This window comes from Lactuca saligna, chromosome 7, assembly GCF_052625555.1.
Source record: "Lactuca saligna cultivar CGN05327 chromosome 7, ASM5262555v1, whole genome shotgun sequence".
Classification (NCBI taxonomy): domain Eukaryota; kingdom Viridiplantae; phylum Streptophyta; class Magnoliopsida; order Asterales; family Asteraceae; genus Lactuca; species Lactuca saligna.
In genome coordinates, this window is record NC_136423.1 from 16,814,609 (window position 1) to 16,821,010 (window position 6,402).

Consider the following 6,402-nt stretch of genomic DNA (forward strand, 5'->3'; position numbering starts at 1 on the left):
CACTTTCTATGGTCACTGATCGGATAAACCAATGATGACTTTTATTGATCACTAAGTAGATAAAATAGTGGCGACTTTCATTGATTAGTGACAACATTTAGTGACGAAGTGGGTTGTCACAGATTTAGTAACGAGTATATTTTAGTCATTGTTTTAGTAACCATATGTATATTTGGTCACTAAATCGGTTTTGTGACGGACCTATAGTGATGACCAGAATTTTGGTCACTAAATCGTATAGTGACGATTCATTCTATTGTTAGTGACCATTTTGTTTTGGTCACTAATTTGCATTTTTTATGTAGTGATTATTGATATTACATGGCATTCTCTTGGACTTCCAACTTTTTGGGAAGTATGTAGGCCTGAGAAGTGGATGTGGATTCCATTTTTATCATAAAAAACTAGGCATTGCTAATCCATATCACATCCAAAGGATTGAATATCACTTTGGAATTGATTTTTAATGTTTGAACGAAAATGTAAGACTTTAGAAAAAAAAAACATTATATGACAATTAAACCCAAAGGAAACAAGAGTATATCAAGAAAGGTAACACAATATTTAATTACACTATTACTCTTCGAAGAAGAGGCCCATATATACATCATAATAAATTACTTGAAACGGAAAAGACAACAGATTACATAAATGAAACTGTAACCTAACATTATTTAACGGAAAAGCTTAATATAATAAGAACTACTTTTAATAGAACATTGAATTAAATGACTTGCATGGTGTTCCATAGTTCCGATGAGTTCAATGGGAGAGTTGAAAGAGGTGGCAAGTTCATTTGTCATACAATGGATGAAACTCAACCATTGTGAGATGCCACCTTAGCATTCAATGTATTTGGACTTCAATGGCCATTGAACTCTTCAATGGGGAAAAGGAAAGTTTTAATCCTTAAATATTTACTATAAATAACATTTTATAACATTCTATTGAACTTTGTAGAGTTCAATGCATTGTAGAGAAAACAATAATAGAGTTGTATGAATTTTAAAATGATGATGTGGCAATCCATTAAACTCTATGGAGTTTAATGCATTGTATATGCCCTAAGGTGAATGAAAAGGTTTATGATTTTATTGATGGTTTGAATTTAACTCTTTATTATATTAAACATATAGTCTTTGCTAAAATCATGACCAAAGAAAGTCACCAAATTCATTGTTTGTCGAGCAATTATATTAAGGTTGACTCAAAGATGATATGACAATCCATTAACTCGAAGTTTTGAATTCAGTGGATTTTGGATACCCTAATGATGAGTACACCTACAAGAGTTATGTTTTCCATTTGGAAAAATATTAAAATGAGTAAGTAAAAAAACAATTGGGTGAGAATATTCTCGCAGCCTTTTTTCCGCTACAACAAGAACAGTGCGCATCCGCTAACCCTTGTAAACATTTTTCGCACAGCTCCCTAGATAAGTCAGCAGTACACTGCATAGCCCCATACATAAGTTGATTTTCAAACGTCATCTTATATTCAGACTTTTTATCTTTAGTACCTCAGGATGCGTCCATCTTTAATCTGTGCATAAAACAATGCATAACGTGGTCTAAGTCAGCTGGCTTATTCGCAAGACTTCCTTTTTGATTATCTGGTAAAGTGAATCGAGACCAATCATCAAGAGATCCTAATATTTTACGATCAGAGAAATGTATCATACAATTTGAACCCCACATCACAGCCTCTTTTTGATCCAAGCACTTGATTGTAAGTTGAACGGTCAACTTGTGTATACATTCCTTACAGTTTGCTCCCCAATGGATAGAAACACCGGAGCAAAGGGCCATGACATGTGCTGCTTCGTTCACGCCTATGGATGAATTGAATGATCCGCCATTATACGTGTCCATATTGCCGACTGTATTCAATGCGACTCTGAGGTTTCTGCTGTAATCAGTCCTTGTTGTGTAGTTGCCTGTGTCTCTGCATTTGAAGACGGGCTCTAGGGGGAATTGAGCTATGACAAGAGTAACAGTGTTGATGATTGCTTGAAGAAGAAACGCTATTGAAATTATGGATTTCATTTTTCGTTTGTTGATCAAGATAGTACGTAGTTAATGTGTGGGTGGGGCTTATTGTTCTTATACACCAAATTACCAAAATCAATCGTTGTCAAATGTTAGGTATCTTCAAGTAGAGTTACGTATAATTAATATATTTGTTTGATTGTTGTAAATGGTGAGTACCTTAAAATAAAGTTTAACTTCTAAACGGATTTAATTCTTTAACCAAAGGTGATGGGAGTAGGAGTCGCTTTTCATTTTTTCTTTTCTTTTTTTAAATTTAAAAATGAGTTGATTTTGTTTGATGGTGTTAAACATTTAAATATGGTATTTGTTGATAACGTTGGTGAAGTTTGTACCTGGACACAACACAACAGGTAACTCAAAGAGGATAAAAGAGGTTTTCTACACTTACACAAACTATAATTTTCTGATATATGAACAGTAAGTACAGAACAACTGCCATATATGGCTTAGAGCACTCGGTATGGGTGCATCTCATTTGCGTGGAGGCTGACATGGACATCGACAACAACGTTATGACGGGGAAACCCCCCCCCCCCCCCCCCCTTCTCGTTTTAACTCGTTATGGAACTTCTCGTGCCCATTACAACTTATTGAAACGAGGAAAATGTATACGTTGGGATTTGACCGTTTGCAACGGTCAACATTTTAAATAATTTTTTTTTACCCTTTTTACTTTATATAAATACTCATTTTACTTCAATTTTTTTTTTTACTTCTTTCTCTTGTTCTCTCTATATTTTATACTTTCTTTTAATCAATAAAAATAGAGCAAAACCCAAACACCTCCCCTCTATCATCAAACCCAAACACACAACCAAACACAACCTCGCCTCTCGGATTCGCAAGTTATGAAAATTATTTCAACATTTTACCGTCTCAAAGCTCACCACAAATCCCATACCAAGGCGCCGCTTTCAATCTCGCTTCACCGCCACTGCAATTTTCCAACTCACCTTACCTTCAACAAATTTTATTTGGTCAAAACCCAAATTTACAACCAAATCTTTTCCCTAGTTTTGCTTCGATGCAACAAACAACCAACCAATCATCGCCTACAACACAACAATCAGTTGAAGTGAAGCGGGAGGTAGTAGAAGAGGGAAAGGCAAAGGAACATCGAAAGGGATATCGATAACGGTTGAAACAGAAAGTGTAGACGTTCCACAATGGTGGACACTGGATGAGGAATATGCTTTGACGGCGACTTGATGTGCTACTTCAAAAAACAAACTTCGCGGAAATGGAATGAAAAAAGGAGCTTAATTATTGGGGGCGGTGCTTAATAAGTTTCACGCTATTTTAAAAAAATATCCGTATCACAACAATAACATGTTGAGCAGCAAATGTGGTCAAATAACGAAGCGGTGCAGCAAATTCAACGGTATTTACAACCGGCTTGAGGCGTAACAACAAAGAGGAACCAACGATTTCGATTTGTTCAAATCTACTAAGGAACAATATCGGGTTGAAGTGTGTCATGTTTTCGACTTTGAAAAATCATGGGAATTGTTGCGAGCGGATCTAAAGTGGAATAAAACGCCTACATCGTCGGAGGTTCAATTCAAAAGGTCTCGCAATTCTAGCTAGGTTGACGTGTGAGATGCACGGAGTAACATCGACCTAAACTCCGACGACGATGAGATCCCGGATGATATCCAAGAGATATCCCCACCACGACGACCGCCCGGATGCGACAAAGCGAAGCGCGCTGCAAGACATGCAGAGGAGGTGGAGATGAGAGCAAAAGAGGCGGCAGAAATGAGAGCGAAATTCGACGAGCAGAATTTATTAATAAAAGAAAAAAATGAGTTGAAACGTCGTCATTTGGAGCTCCTAGAAAGGCAGGCACGAGAGAAGTAAGAGCAAAAAGAGAGGGAACTAATGACACATCAGTTGTCAATTCTTCGGACGAGCAAGGAGAGTTTGACGCCTGCTGATCTAGTGGTGCTACAAGCGATGAATGAACAAATTAGGAAGAAATATTTGGGTTAATTAGGATTGTTATGTAGTTTTAATAGTAATTTGAATGATATTTTAGTTATAATTTTAAGTTTAAAATTATGTTTTTTTTTAATTGTAATCGTAATTTTAGATTTTAAATATTATGTTTTTTTTTTAATTTATGTTTTATAAAAAAAATATATTCATGTCAGTGATTAAAAAAATGCAAAAAGAAAAAAAAAAACAAAAAAACAAAAAAGTAAAAAGAAACCCACTTTCGAAAAATAAAATAAAAACTAGAACATATTTATTTTCAAAAAATTGGTGTTGTATCTTGTTGCTACTTTTTGCACTTGGTGTTATAACACCACTTGCTTATGTGGCATGTAAGGTGACACAACTTAATATTGCATCTTGTTGCCCGCACTCAATGTTCTTACACGAAGAAAACGAAACAACTACTAAAGGAAACTGAAGCACTACCACATGACTTCTAAAAATAAGGAACTACCATTACCGGAAAAAAAATACTAAGTCGACATAAAATAAACTAAAGTAAAATAATACATGTGCGTGACCTAAGATAGAGAAGGTGTTGTACTTCAACATTTGTTTTTCTTAATTTTTAAATATCGTATTTGTCCTGGTTTTTAATATCATATATACTCCAAGCTAATTTTTGATAATTTTTAACATTTAATAATCTTTTTTTTATACTCTTAAAACATTATAATTAAATAAAAGATTAATGGACCATAATGTCCTTAATCCTAAATGCCTTTTCACTACCTGGATACATCAATAGTATTTCTCAATAGTATTTCTCCCCACCCCCAAAATCCCTAATTGCTTGTTCTTCTACCTTGAACGGAAGGAATATTGTGGATCGTTCCCCTGTCTTCACAAACGTTCATTATGAAGGGCTTCAGAAACATTCATGTTGTATTGATGAATTCTCCATCTTGGTTTTCTCAAGTTGCAGGTAGCGACCACAGACTCCGAATTCTCCACTCCCGCGCAACGACTAGCTCTCAGCAAGGCAGCGATGACCGATAGCTATGATTGAGCCTAAAGTTTCATTAGCTTGTTGATTTGAGCAATAGTTCTTCTGTTCGCATATCTACCGTTGCTGTTGAAAAGAATAGTTCGGATCTACCCTTGTTTATTTGAGGTGTTCTTCAGCTGATTAGTTTGTTATACGTTTCTGATTTAAAAGCATGTATCTGATATTCAGATTTAAAACCATGCAAAACGATTTAATTCAATAGTATTCTTTGATACTACCAAAAGTTAAAAAATTCCATTATTTGTATAATTAAATTTCATTTATAAGTTTATATTAAATCTCATGAGCTCAAATAATCAGTTTATTAAGTGATGAATAATCATGGAATGTAAAGTATTACTATGAAAGCTTATGGAGGGATGAATAATCAGTTTAATGGCATCTAAAAAGTATAGCTTTACCTTAAATCATTCACAATCATTAGTGCACAAGTGATAACTATAAAAACATTTTCTTCATTAATGTTTAATTGACAAAGAAAGCCAAAATAATTACTAATTGTGTCTGATTACACATGTGTTGATCATGCATTCTCAAATTTTATGCTATTCATCAGTTGTAATCATGAATTGAATGTTCAATTCACAAAGAAAGCCATAAATTAACCTAATAACCATAGCCCCTTGCAACAGGGAAGAGGCGAGAAGGCAACAATGAAGGTCGACATTGTGTGATTGTTGATCAATAGGCTCTGCTGCCGCGATCGCACCCTACAGCATAAAGGGTTTATGTGATTTAGAGAATAAGGGTATTCTTGTCCATTTAGTTATTTTTTTCGTATTTTAATGATTTTAAATTGTAAAAAATGTTTATCATATAATAAAAACTATTTAAAAATTACATTTGGGTATATATGATATTAAAAAACATTAAGAAGGGCTAATCCGATATTTAGAATTTAGACTGGACAAATACGATATTAAGATGTTTAGCAAGGACATATATGAAATTCAGTCTTATTTTATTATTACTATAGATAAACACATAACACTTACATTTAGGTTTTTGATTTTGATTTTCGATCTTGTTTTTAAATAGCAATGACATGGTGACTTGTGGAGAGCAAATTCTAGTGGGTCTTGTTACCGCTAATTGTCCCTTTCATTTTGTAGGGTTAAGGTTGATTTTGGTTAAATGTAACATCCCGAAATATCAAGAGTAGAGTTGAAGGGGCTAAAAGAGTAAGTTGTGAAAGAGTGACTCGGTGAGTCCATGGATGGACTCGGCGAGTAGAGTCGCGACTTGGTCGCGTGTTAAGTAGCCGACTCGGCGAGTCAGTGAGATGGACTCGACGAGTAGGCGCTGAGTGGAGAAAACCCTAATTCTCGGGGTTGAGCCTTATAT